The sequence below is a fragment of the Nematolebias whitei genome, chromosome 5, assembly GCF_014905685.2.
Source record: "Nematolebias whitei isolate Nwh7 chromosome 5, NemWhi1, whole genome shotgun sequence".
Taxonomy (NCBI): domain Eukaryota; kingdom Metazoa; phylum Chordata; class Actinopteri; order Cyprinodontiformes; family Rivulidae; genus Nematolebias; species Nematolebias whitei.
Window position 1 is genome coordinate 42,330,592 of NC_056502.1, and position 13,889 is coordinate 42,344,480.

Genomic DNA, 13,889 nt, shown 5'->3' on the forward strand with positions numbered 1-13,889 from the left:
GATGGATGGATGGATGGATGGATGGATGGATGGATGGATGGATGGATGGATGGATGGATGGATGGATGGATGGATGGATGGATGGATGGATGGATGGATGGATGGATGGATGGATGGATGGACGGACGGATGGATGGACGGACAGAAGGGATGGATAGATGGATGGACAGACAGGGTGAGATGGATTGATGGATAGCTCTAGTGCATGCCTCCCTCTATACAATCCACAGTTGTGTTTGAAGCAGCCTCTCTTTAGTGTCTAAAGTCTATTTATGGCTCCACACTTTGACTGTCAGCCTGTTTATCTTAGTTGACTGAATGATTTGAAAGCATTCTCATATTACATTTAATGCTTTAACTTTGCACAACACAGCACCAAAGGCTTTTTACAGTACAGGCAAGAGCCAAATTGAATCTTATAGAATTGTGGTTGACACAATCATTTCAAATCAGACCCTTTACCTTCCAGATATGGGAAAAGGGATAGAGCAGAGGTTTTGATGCTTACAGTAAAACCCATTTAGAGCACACTTAAAGTTGAAGCCTGAAACACACTGGCGCTGAACAACACACATATAAACATCTACCCCAATATGCCAACTCACTCACTGCTTGAACATTTGGCTGCTGTTGCACCTTTTTCATGATTTTATAGCTGATTAATCTGAAGAAAGATACAAACAAGGGGATGTTTTCCAATGAACAGGCAAGCAGTGGAAGTAGTTCCAAATACTGGAGTTATAACAATATTAAAGTCACTTGATTACACTGCTTTTACACAGCTTCACCGTGAATAAAAGCATCAGTGCTATGTTTAATTAGATAACTATACTGTGATATGTGATTTACAGTAGATCATAGCTTACAGTGACCACAGCAGGTCCAATTTGCCCAAAATATAATCGGCACAAACAAACTAAAGAGAAACTCATCACACTGCATCCTGGGAACCCAATCTAATAGGAGTGCAACGATACACTAAAATCACATTTCGGTATGGTTCAGTTTCAAGGAGGGCTTGGTTCTATTAATTTTTGGTACAAAAAAGACCAAAATAAAGACTTATAAAATGTTTATTTTGAAAATATGCCAAGTAAACAATATGTTTGTATAAAAATATAAATAAAACCAACCAATTTGGTTGATATTTTAAATAAACGGCACTCTTTACAATAATTAAACTATACTAACAATAATACAAATTTTAATAAATACAATAACAGTCAAAACCAGAACAATAATTAAAAAAAATATCAATATTTCTCCATTGCACGACTACAACTGGTCCAGAATGCAGCAGCCCGATTTTTAACCAGTACAGACAAAAGAGAGCACATTACACCAGTTTTGGCCTCACTGCACTGGTTACCGGTTCACTTTCGAATCCAGTTCAAAATACTCATTTATGTCTACAAATCACTGAACAGTCGTCCCCCCCCCACACACACACACACATCTCTCTGATCTGCTACAACCGTATGTCCCACCCGGTTCCCTGAGGTCAGTGGACCAGTTGCTCCTCACAGTTCCAGGAACTCGTCTTAAGCGCAGAGGTGACAGGGCCTTCTCTGTAGCAGGACCAAGACTTTGGAACGAGTTACCTCTGTTTGTCAGACAGGCCCCCTCCCTCTCGGTTTTCAAGTCTCGTTTAAAAACTCACTACTATTCGGTAGCTTTCAACACTAGATGATCTGTGTTTTGAACCCGTATGCTCCACACTAGTTAGTCGTCATTATCTGCATTGTTTTTATGTCCATATTCTGATTTACTTCATTTTGTATTTTGCTTTGTGTGTTACCTGTTGTTCTGTCTGTACAGCACTTTGGATGGCCTTGTCAATGTTTTAAGTGCTCTATAAATAAAATGGTATGGTATAAGCAGCAACAGACTGTTTACAATCTAACTAATCAAGTTTTAAGTTTTTGGACAAAAATACCAACTTGTCCACATTTTCTGCCAAAAGTTGCTGTGACAATATGTCCAGCAGTGGAGAAAACTCGCTCACTAGAAACAGCAGCAGGAATAGAGAGGTAGCACTTTGCTAATTTTGCAGTGTGGCTGTATTTGGCCTCATTATCTTTCCACCAAAGAAGAGGGTCAACTTGAAAGGAAGGGCACCCTAAAGCTCTGTACTCATGAACCTCTTCTTGGACCTGCTCTCACCTATACCTGGAAAAGTTCAGAGTTCAGTCATCACAGACTTCTTAGCTAGAGATGATCTCTGGTGGATAATTTCCCTGAAGATGAAGAAGACTCAGCTGTTATCTTGTTGACATCCTCAGACAGCAAACAATACAAAGAGGTAAAAAAAAAGAAAAGTTAATAAGATAATTTTACAATTAAAAAGTTAATTAGTAATTAATACAATAACTCTTCTTGCACGGTCATCATTTCTGTTATGAGGTGGTTGAATATCCTCTCTCCCTCATCATCATCAATGTGGCAGGGCATAAATCTGGGGCCCAGGGCTTGTTGACGATCAGCTTTAGCTTTTTCATAAAGAGCTGGTACAACTTTTTGGCTGAAGTGTTGACATGATGGAATGTTGTAGCGGGGCTCAATAACTTTAATCATATGCTTAAAGCCGGCACAACCCTGGCACAACAATTTTCTGCGGGATCAATAAAGTTCTATCTTATCTTATCTTTTTATTGGGCGGCTGTGGCTAAGTGGGTAGAGCAGTCATCCTCCAATGCAAGAGTTGGGGTTTTAACCCACCAGCAGTCACATGTCAAAGTGTCCCTGGGTAAGACTGTGAACCTCTCATTGCCTCTGATGTGTGCTCCATCAGTTTATGAATGTGATCTAAAGCACTGATTAGTCTCTTTAGAATGATTTGTTCAATTAGCTTTGTAGAGATCTAGTAGAGTGCTGGATGAATGGGTAAATGAGGACACAGATTGTAGTGTATAACACTTTGAGTGTCTTCATAAGATAGAAAGGCGATATATAAGTACAGTCCAATAGGAGAATACTTAAACCACTAAAAATTCTCTCCAAGTTTTCCTGGTTACCTACAACAAGTCACCACACCGCATGCAGTGTTTCCCCTAGATCACTTGATGGGGCAGGGGAAAGAGGGGGAGACACCTCCACCCCGTGTTGTGCGCTAGCTTAGTGTCACGTTAGTGCAGGCAGTTGTTGACCATTGTGTGGTTAGGATGCGTGAGAGAAGTGGAGCACTACAACTGTTTCATCTTAGCTAGTGTGTCTGTGTTGCGCTCTGCTAACAGTGCTACGTTAGTGTTGGCAGTTGTTGACTTGAATCAAGTGTTTAATCAAACATAGATATTTAACAACCTGTTAAAATACACCAGAACGCAGGACATGGCATCTACTGTATTAAAAATTTTCTGGGGGAGGATCCCCAGACCAGGGCAGCATGGTGGCACAACTGGTAGAGCTGCTGCCTCTCAACGCGCAGGTCCCTGGTTCAAATCCCGGTCCGGGGGGCGTTCTGGGTGGAGTTTGCATGTTCTCTTCGTGCATGCGTGGGTTTCCTCCGGGTACTCTGGTTTCCTCCCACAGACCAAAAACATGCATGTTAGGCTGACTGGTAACTCTAAATTGTCCCTAGGTGTGAGTGAGAGAGTGAATGGTTGTTTGTCTCGTTTGTCTCTATGTGGCCCTGTGATGGACTGGAGACCTGTCCAGGGTGTACCCCGCCCCTCGCACAGTGATTGCTGGACATGGGCACCGGCGACCCCCATGACCCATAATGGAAGAAGAGGGTAAAAGATAATGGATGGATGGATCCCCAGACCCCCCCACCATCAATGTGTCCCTTACACATTACACATGCTTCTGATGCCAATGCTCGGTGGTGTGAGTGAAAATGTTTTCAGTGCATATATGAGCCTGTATTTAGTGCTATCCTAATACAATCCAATCACTCAGGATAGATATATGCCAGGAGTAGACAGGAGCTACGAGGCCAAAGTTCGACTAAACTATATATCATTTGTTGTGTGTAAATGGTGTACTGGTGGTCTCCATATGACTTTTTTTGTAAAAGGTATCAATCATTTTCACTGTTGTCAATGTTCTGCTCAGAATGGGCGATTATGATGAAGCGAAAATAAATAACTTTACAAATCGGGAGTTTTTATTGTATGTAAATGTTTTTGTACAGTGTCTGAAGAAGATTTTGTTGTGAAATGAACAATTTATTTCATTGAAAAAAATTGGTAAATTTTGAGCCATCTTTTTTTGAAAACATAATATGTAAATGTAATTTAATGCACAACTGTTCTGACTTTTAGTTGTCCTGAATAAATTGTGTACTGAGGCAATATACTGTGTATAAAATAATTTGCCCATTCTTTATCCTACATGTACTAAACATCCCATGGTTTACTCAATGAACAGATTTTTTTTCTTACTTTAGTGCAACACTGGTTCCTACACGTGGATATATGATAGTTAACAGAAGATGAAGTAAATGATGTCATGACACATTTTTCTTGTTTTGTTGTGCTAATTTGTGTAGGCACTGTGTCAGTATTGCTAAAAACATGTTTTTCCAATAGCTATTGATCCTGATTATTTAGAGCTTTCAATACAGATGTTTCCCAGTATTGATAAACCAATGCCAAATTCTTCACTTTGCTGCAGTCTCCCATCCGAGCAAGTACAATGGCAGCACTGGAAAGGAAAAACTCCCTTTAAAAGGAAGAAACCTCCAGCAGAACCAGGCTCGGGACAAGCGGCCATCTGCTTTGACCGACTGGTTGAGAGGACAGGAAGGAGAGACAAACAAACACAGAATGGTAATACACGGTGGTGCAACTGGTAGAGCAGCTGCCTCTCAATGAGCAGGTCCCTGGTTCAAATCCCGGCCCGGGGGCCTTTCTGGTGGAGTTTGAATGTTCTCTCCGTGCATGCGTGGGTTTTCTCTGGGTACTCTGGTTTCCTCCCACAGACCAAAAACATGCATGTTAGGCTGACTGGTAACTCTAAAAAAAAATTGTCCCTAGGTGTGAGTGAGAGAGTGAATGGTTGTTTGTCTCCATGTGTCCCTGTGATGGACTTGCGACCTGTCCAGGGTGTACCCCGCCCCTCGCACAGTGATTGCTGGACATGGGCACCAGCGACCCCCGTGACCCAAAATGGAAGAAGCGGGTAAAAGATAATGGATGGATGGATTTCAACATTGACTGGGATAAGTTGAACCCCATCTGTGATCAATTCAAGGAATGTTGCCTGTCACTCAATCTAACCCAACTGATCGACTCTCCCACTAGACCAAACAAAAACTGTCCTGAAAAATCTTCCATCTTAGACCTGTTTCTAACAAATATGCCTCACAAATTCCCTGGTACAGGTGTACTCGCTGACATCTTGAGTGATCATTGTGTAATAGCGGCTCTCAGAGATATTAAACTTTCACCTTCTAAACCCAGATTAATTCAAAAAAGGGATCCGAAACGTTTTTGCAAACAGTCCTTCCTCTGGGATCTGTCTCACTTTGACTGGCATTGTATTCTATTAACTGACAATGTGAACACCGCTTGGAACTATTTCCGTAATAGTTTCATTTATTTTGTGAACAAACGTGCTCCTTTTCGTCAGTTCAGAATAAAGGGACGAGACAGCCCCTGGTTTACTCCAGAGCTAGCTGACCTCCTGCACAGGAGAGATCATCTTTGGGCCACAGCGAGAAAATCTGGCTCAGACACTGATTGGTTGAGTTTTCGACAGATGAGGAATAAATGCACAACTGCTGTCAAAGCAGAAAAACATTATTTCTTATCTCAGACCTCCAAAAATCTAAATGACCCCAACAGATTCTGGAAAACCATCAAATCTCTCTCAGGCACTGCCCAATCATCTGACCTCCCATCACAAATTCTTGTTAACTCTGCTCCTGTGTCAAATAAGCACAAGATCCTGAACTGTTTCAACAAACATTTAGTTGCTTCTAGTTCTTTATTTGACACAGTTACTAATGGAAAATCAGCCACTTCCCCTAATAACCAAACTTCTACAAATCAAATCCCTCCTACAAGTCAATCCTCAGTTAATCACACCTTCTCTTTTTCTCCGTTCTCAGTTAGTGAGGTTAATAAATTGTTAAAAGGTCTTGATCCTAAAAAATCTACAGGACCAGATGAACTTCAACCTTATTTCTTAAGGCTGGCTGCTCATATCATCACAGTCCCTGTGACCCACATCTTCAATCTCTCCATAAGCCAAAACTCCATCCCAGACACTTGTAAAACAGCCTTTGTTCTTCCTTTGCTGAAGGGAGGAGACCCCACCTCACTGAACAACTATCGACCAATCTCTAAACTCTGCATTTTAGCCAAGGTTCTAGAAAAACTGATAAACTCTCAAATCAAAAATTACCTGGACTCATTTAACATCTTACCTCCCCATCAATCTGGTTTCAGGAAACAACACAGCACAACCACTGCTTCACTGAAGGTTCTTAATGACATTGTTGAAGCACTGGATGCTAAGGATTATTGTGCTGCACTTTTCTTAGACCTGTCTAAAGCTTTTGACACTGTGGATCATAACATCTTGTGTCACAAACTCTCAGAAATCGGTTTCTCAGAACACACCATTGGTTGGTTCTCTAACTATCTCTCAGACCGGAGGCAATGTGTTCAACATAATGGTACTTCCTCCAGTTATTTAACAGTCAACAATAGTGTACATCAAGGCTCAGTCTTAGGACCCACCCTCTTTACAATCTACATAGGTAATGTAGGTCAGAGCATCCTTGATGCATCCATACATTTCTATGCTGATGACACAGTTGTTTATTGTAAACCTAAAACATTTGATAAGGCTTTCTAGATGTTGCAATCCGCATTCAACATCATCCAGTCTGAATTGTTCTGCCTCAAACTTGTCCTAAATGCCAATAAAACCAAAGGGATGCTTTTTTTCAAACAGGAAGTCAGTCCAAGCCGTTCTTCCTCTGATTTCATCGTCAAATAGTGCCCCCATTGAGTTTGTTGATTCCTATAAATATTTGGGTATCTTGGTCGACTCGCATCTCTCTTTTAAGCTCCATGTGAAAAACCTAGTAAAGAAACTGAAAATTAAACTGGGTTTCTTTTTCAGAAACCGATCCTGTCTAACTCTGAATGCTAGGAAACTGTTATGACAGAGGTTGTACCCAGGATGAAGGACCAGAAAACTGAACAGAGACCAGGACTCGAAATACCAAAAAACAGTGTTTATTTACAAAAGGTGATAATATAGGTGATGACGTCTCTGTACAAGTGTCGGGAAATATTTACAATATATATATACAGGATCACCTGAGGGGCAGAGGAAGAGGTTAAGGGAAACGCAGGAGGGACTGGAGTAATCTGTGAGGGATCTTTCTTACGTGACGAGAGGTGGAATAGGAAGGGTCCAAAATACGAATCCAGGTTGGAGTGGCAAGTGGTGGAAGGCAAAAAAGGCAGCTGCAGGATCACAGGAGGGATTGAGGAGGAACTCAGGAGACTCAGGCAGGTCCGATGACAACACGAAAAACAGGAAGGCTCTGAGAATGCAGAGGAAGACAAAACTTTAGTATAATCACTAGAGAACGCAGTTTGCTGGCTAGAACATCTACTACCGTTGGCAGGCAATGTCCCAGCACCTGTAGAGTGGCTTCTGAGTCTTCTTATACTCCTCCTCAGGTGTGGTGCTGATCAGCTGCAGCTGCTGGTAATTAAGGAGCTTGAGGAGAGAGAGGAGTGCAGGGCAGGATCCCAACAGTACCCCCCCTCAAGAATCGCCTCTTGGCGACCTGAGACGTTTCTCGGGGTGTGCTCTGAAGAACGAAGTGACGAGACTGGCGTCCAAGATGAAGGACCGAGGAATCCATGATCGTTCCTCTGGCCCATAACCTTCCCAGTCGACCAGATACTGGAAACCCCGCCCACGGCGCCGTACGTCCAGGATACGGCGGACCGTGAAGGCAGGGTGATTGTCGATGAGACGGGGGGGCGGAGGGAGGTCGGCCGGAGGGCACAGAGGACTGTCTGTAACTGGCTTGATTTGGGACACGTGGAAGGTGGGATGAATCTTCATGGATGATGGTAGTTGGAATCTGACAGCTGTGGGATTAATGATGCGGATGATGGGGAATGGTCCAATGAAACGAGGGGCCAACTTACGTGGGGTGTCTCGCAGTTGAATATGGCACGTGGAGAGCCACACCCTTTGTCCAACCCTGTAGGATGGGGCTGCGGAGCGATGACGGTCTGCAAGGGCCTTGTTCTGCGTGGCTGTACGGAGCAGGGCGAGTTTGGTCTGGCGCCAAACCCGACGACAACGTCGAAAATGGTGTTGGACGGACGGGACCGCAATATCCCCTTCTTGGCTTGGAAACAGAGGAGGGGCATAACCTAAAGATGCCTCAAAAGGAGACATGCCTGTAGCGGATGATGTATGCGTGTTGTGAGCATACTCAATCCATACCAGATGTTGGCTCCATGAGGACGGATTGTCCTCCACAACACATCGAAGGGCAGTCTCCAGTTCCTGATTGGTCCGTTCGGCTTGCCCGTTGGATTGGGGGTGATACCCAGATGTCAAGCTGACAGAGGCCCCTAGAGAATTACAAAAAGACTTCCATACCTGGGATATGAACTGGGGACCTCTGTCAGAAACCACATCGGACGGAATGCCGTGAACCCTGAAGACATGTTGGACCAACAGTTGGGCCGTTTCGAACGCCGAAGGAAGTTTTGAAAGGGGAACGAAATGAGCTGCCTTCGAAAACCTGTCAATCACAGTGAGGATAACGGTGTTGCCATCAGAAGGGGGCAGACCGGTAACAAAATCGAGAGAGATGTGCGACCATGGACGACTAGGAGTGGGCAGAGGCAGCAGCTTACCAGCAGGTGGCCGGTGACCAGTCTTATTTCTGGCACAGGTGGGGCAAGCGGCAACATAACTCTTAATGTCAGCATTTAAGGTAGGCCACCAGAAGTGTCTCTTAGTCAAGGAAATCATACGTGCAAGACCCGGGTGACATGAGAACTTGTGTGTGTGGAGCCAGTCGAGGACCTTCGCTGTGATACTAGCAGGAACGAACATAGTACCAGCGGGGCCTGTTCCTGGGTCAGGGTCTGACCTCTGAGCTTCCAGGATATCCCGTTCGATGGACCAGGTGAGAGTGCCAACCACACAGGATGATGGTAGTACGTTTGGTTCCTGTGTGGTGTCCTCCGGTGGTGAGAACTGTCGTGAGAGAGCGTCGGGCTTCGTATTCTTGGATCCGGGTCTGAAAGTCAGTGTAAAATTGAATCTTGTAAAAAATAAAGACCATCTTGCCTGTCTTGGGTTCAACCGTCTGGCATCGCGAAGGTACGTGAGGTTTTTGTGGTCCGTCCAAATGAGAAATGGAGTGTCCGTGCCCTCCAACCAATGTCTCCATTCTTCCAGGGCCAGTTTCACGGCCAGAAGCTCACGGTTCCCTACGTCGTAGTTCTTTTCTGCGGGGGAAAGGCGCCGAGAGAAAAACGCACAGGGATGTACCTTGTTATCAGGAGATGCTCTCTGCGATAGGACAGCTCCTACTCCAGTGTCGGATGCATCCACCTCCAGGATGAATTGTTTCTTGGGATCTGGGTGACACAATACAGGGGTAGAAGAAAAAAGCGTTTTAAGCTCACCAAAAGCCTTGTCCGCCTCCTGAGTCCACTTAAAAGTCCTAAGAGTAGACGTTAATTGTGTGAGGGGGGCAGCGATCCTGCTATAGTTCTTAATAAAGCGGCGGTAGAAATTGGCGAAGCCCAGGAATCGCTGAAGTTGTTTCCTCGTTTCCGGCGTTGGCCACTCCACCACTGCCTTAGTCTTTTCAGGGTCTGTGCGGTAGTGTCCCCCTTCAAAAATGAAGCCCAAAAATGGAACAGACCTTGCATGAAATTCACATTTCTCTGCTTTGACATAAAGTTGGTTCTCGTAGAGACGTTGGAGAACCGTTCTGACATGATGAACATGTTGTTCCTGTAGTGAGTCACGTGAGGTACGTGTCACTTGTTGTATGACAAATATATGGATATATATTTATGCATACTTTTCACGAGTTCTTCATCTTTCTGACTGTGTAATGCCGTGCATTGAATTTAAAGGAATGCGAACAAGAGACGTTATTATCTTTGACCCATCAAATGAATGGAATCATTTATTTTCAGAATCAAAGTTTAACATCAAACATTTACATTAATTTGGCAAAATATGAAAATAATAACAGACAGTTTCACAGAAAATGAACTTCAAATCACTCGGCGGTGATTTGAGGACTTTGCTTCAGATATTTCTAAAATATCTGTACTGATTTTGTGAGAGAGAAGAGTTTAAGATGAAAGGAGATTATCTTACAGGGAACTATGTGAGGGAATTTAATCTGTTTGACCAGAAGTTGCACGCTCCGTCAGATCCTCAGCCCGTCCACGGTACACTTTAGTCGAAGAAGAAGTCTTTACCTGGTTTGACGATAGATCAGCTCAGTAAGCATCCTTCAGACTGTTTCCAGCGCCTCCGTTCAGAACAGCTAAAATCCTCGGAGTCGTGCGTGGTTAGCTCAAAACAGAATTATAATCCCAAACGTCCCTGGATTCTCGGCAACTCCAAAACTCTTCATAACTCTAGTTCTCTTCTGAACTCCTTCAGAACTTTTCCATTCTCCATGGAATCTTTTTCTGTTGGACTCTCACTCTTCCATGAACTCTCACTCTTGGAACTCCATATCACTCTCCATCTAACATGAACTGGGAAGTTGCCACATTTTATTTGGGTCGACTTCCTGTTCAATTTAGAGCTTTCTGATTCGTGGAAGGACCAGAAAGAGGAGTGGTTTTGACGTAAGGTGTTTATCAACGGTCGAGGTCAGAGAATGAAATTTGTTTTCACATACAGAAAAGATTATTGCAGCAACAGCAGACTTCGTGGAGTCAACTCTTGGTAATCTTCTGAAAAAGTTTAAACATGACATTTTTCTCGGTAAACATTTTAGTTGACCGAAAACCAACCTTTCACACACTTACGACAGCTTGCTCATTTCAGACAGAAAATCAAGGAATGCTTATTCAGGTGATTTCTTCTCTGAATGAGGGATAAAAATCATTACTTACTGTTTATGTAAAATAAAGATGAGTAGTTCTTTTCAACCTATAAAGCATTGATTGAACTAACACAATTTGATTATCAAAACATTTGTAAGACAGTAATGATTATAGAGGATTGTCTTTTCTGCTTGATTAATTCAAGAAAGAAAGCCATCAGATGGTTCAGACTTATTCAGATCAATGAAAATAACAGTCTCTGTCCATCTGGTAGATTTGAGGTCATCTGGTTCACTACAGTCCCCCCTTTGGAAATCATCACCTGTCCATGGGGATGAATTCCAACCGTGAACTTAGACCTTCAAATGTCCTTGAGCTTGATGTAATCCAGCAAGGAAGACCAAAGTCAGAAGTAATCCAGCACGGAAACAAAGTCAAGGTAATTCCACAATGTTCTTGGTATTCCATTGTGTTTATTATAATCCCATATCGTCTCGATAATCCCATTGTAGCAATGCTTTAACCCCCTGGAAACAGAGTCTGTAATCCATTGGAAAAAGTCATATAATCCACAACGGTAAATCCACAGCGATTGGAAGTGTTGATTAATCAGCATACAGAGGGGTACCCTTGGATTGAACTGAAGAAGCGGCCACTGGATGAAGAGTTGAGACCAACGTCAGGATTGCAGGTCGCCTCCAGCGAAGGTTGTCTCCAGCGACGTCCAGCCTGTGCCGTTCTGGTTCAATGTGTCATGCAATTATGTGGTTTAAGGTGGGCTTATGAAGGGGATTTTACATAAGGCCTTAAACTATATGCATCTGGTGTGTAAGCTATTATGGTTGGGAACAGCTACAACTACCAGTTAAGGGGTGGAGAATGCTGAAAAGGGGTACTACAGGGGTTTATGCCTATAGAAAAGTGTTCCAAACTATTTTTCCATTTCTAACTTGGTTTAAGTTAGCTTTACATGGTAAAATATAGTTTGGTGTAATTGTCTGTTGTCTTTTAGACGAACGACTTGAGATTGGGTGTTTGGTTTTCCCATAAATGTTTTGGAAGTCTATGGCGAGACTTATCAAAAAGAATTAGCTATCCCCCCGAATAGGATTGTTCGAGTAGGTTCGGCTTAAGCGTTGTGAGATCAAGGTAGATTATGGTACTCAAAGTAGCAATAATATACATTGACTCCGCAAAGATTGCAATTTAGTGAATGAACTGCATGTTGGCATGGTTAAAGGCTTCTTAGTCTCTAACTTACTACACAACAAAATTCATTCTTACCTCAGAAACAATACCAAAATCACTAAACAACGTTTCAACACCGACAAGAGTAGTGACTAAGCATCTAGAAACATCGTTTCACTGCTTCTCCTCACCCTGGTTGCCAGATTTCAGTCACGCTGTCCCGTTTTATCAAGGGTAGGTCCTGTGAGTTTAAACTATGGTTAATTTTATTATCCATTAGTTATCTTCTACTTGGGTAACCCTTGTTCCCACGAGGTCTGATTTTGTGATGTCTTTGTCTCCTAAGGAGTTATTGCACGCCTTGTGTAATTTAACCTGGTTACGGTGTACCCATTTAACAGTTGGCTCTTTTTGGCCTTTACTGATTTTTATCTGGTAGATAATTGGAGACACTTTGTCGGTTATCAGATGGGGTCCAGTCCATCTGGGCATCAGCTTACGGGCGAGAGTTCCGGTCCCGGACTCTACTCTCCCAGTTTTGGGTGCAAACGTGTAGTACCAGACCCTGTCTCCCACTTGGAGTTCCTCGTAAGAGGCCTTTTGGTCGTAGTACGCTTTGCGTCCTTCAGCTGATTTTTCCAGGTTTTTCTGTGCGAAAGCAAAAGTGTTCTTAAGATGTCTTTCCATGTCTTTCATGTATTGTTGTGTGGTGTAGGCTGTTGCCATGGCAGCATCGCCTGGTTGGTACAACAGGTGCAGAGGGAGAGTCATTTGTCGACCCGTCATCATCTCGAAAGGAGCGATGCCAGTCGACGTGTGTGGAGTGGCCCTTATGGCCATGAGGACCAGAGGGAGTTTCACGTCCCAGTCCTTGTGGTTTGCGGCTACGTATTTTTTCAAAATACTCACCACAGTCCTGTTTGCTCTCTCAACCTGGCCTGAAGCCTGTGGGTGGTAGCCAATATGGAAGTTGGCTTTGACGCCTAGCGTCTTCCACAGTTCCTTCATTACTTCACCTGTGAAGTGTGTACCTTGGTCCGAGTTCACCCTAAGGGGAAGTCCAAACCTTGAAAATACATGATTCATTAATAACATAGCAGTGGTTTGTGCTGTGTCATTAGGGGCTGGTAGACATTCTACCCATTTGGTAAACGCGCAGGTTACCGTGAGAAAATATTTATTTCCTCTAGAGGTCTTAGTGAGTGGTCCGACCCAGTCAATCTGGAGGTCCGACCATGGAAATGCAATGCCTCTACTATGCAGTGGTGCTCTGTGAAGTGGTCTGGATGGTTGAAACTGGCCACAGATCAGGCACCCTTTTATGTAGTCCTTGACATCCTTTTTCATTCCAGGCCAATAAGCAATTTGTTTTAATGCTTTCAGCGTGGCATTGTCACCCTTATGTCCTGCGGACGGAAGGTCATGTGCATGGACTAACATCACCCCCCTGTGGTCATGGGGGACCACGAACACAGGTGAGGACGTCCGTCCATGAGCGAAAGTTAGGATGCCTTTAAGTAGTTTTAGCTGTTTTCGCAGCTGAAAGAGGACTTTGAGGTCTGGATTGGAATCCAGCTCGTCTTTCGATGGAGTGTATTTGTCTGGGTCAGTCAGATACAGCATCATCGAGTTAATTGCAGGATCCAACTTCTGAAGTTGGATGATGTCTGGGTCAGTCAGCAT